Below are 677 nucleotides of genomic sequence, written 5' to 3'. Positions count from 1 at the left end.
ATGTATTTATTTATTTTTGGAAGCTTTTTCTTTCTGTGGAAAAAAAAAAGCACCAAATGACAACAAACGGCACAAAAAAAATATCAATCATAAAAAAAAAAAGAAAAAAAGGATAAACCTTTAGAAGCCATAAAAAAATCCCATCACGCCTTCAAAAACTGTCTGTACTTTCACCTTTTACTCTTTGACTCCGATTTATTTAAAAACAAAAAAACAAATACATTGATCATTTTGCTGAAATGTATAAATGTGACGATGCAGATCTGATCACGTCGGCTCGTCTGGACTTTTTTTTTGATAAAGTTCAGCAAATTGATTGTTTTTTGTTTAATTTGTAACAAAGCAGCAAGAAGAACGGAGCGCGTGAGATCGTATTTCTCTTTGTAGTAGATGAGAGTGGCGCGCCGCGGAGCGTTTATAAATGAGATCAGACAGAAGCACTTTCCATATTTAGGGGGGGTCTTGCTGTCCCCCGTCCAGCTGATAAGTCATTTTCTTGCAGAATTACCCATCACCCCCCCCTGCTTCCTTATTGGCAGCTGCCCGCGGCAGACGGCGTGACTGCGCCACTTTGTAATTGATTTGTCAGACTGTAAAGCAGACAATCACCCCTTAATTACGAGGCAATTACCGGAAAAGTGCCCCCCCCCCTCCCCCGCCTTATTCCAGGGCGAGGA

General features: G+C 40.8%; 1 protein-coding gene across 2 annotated transcripts in view; it reads left to right on the top strand.

The window, feature by feature from the left end:
* The window catches only part of LOC108801194 (unconventional myosin-Ig-like), a 119,532-nt gene that overhangs the window by 86,929 nt on the left and 31,926 nt on the right, over window positions 1-677 (top strand). The gene's annotated exons all lie outside the window — the stretch shown is intronic.

Source organism: Nanorana parkeri, unplaced genomic scaffold (assembly GCF_000935625.1).
Source record: "Nanorana parkeri isolate BGI_ZX_2015 unplaced genomic scaffold, ASM93562v1 scaffold2245, whole genome shotgun sequence".
Taxonomy (NCBI): Eukaryota; Metazoa; Chordata; class Amphibia; order Anura; family Dicroglossidae; genus Nanorana; species Nanorana parkeri.
The sequence above is the reverse complement of the archived record's forward strand: the minus strand, read 5'-3'. Positions and strand labels throughout refer to the sequence as shown.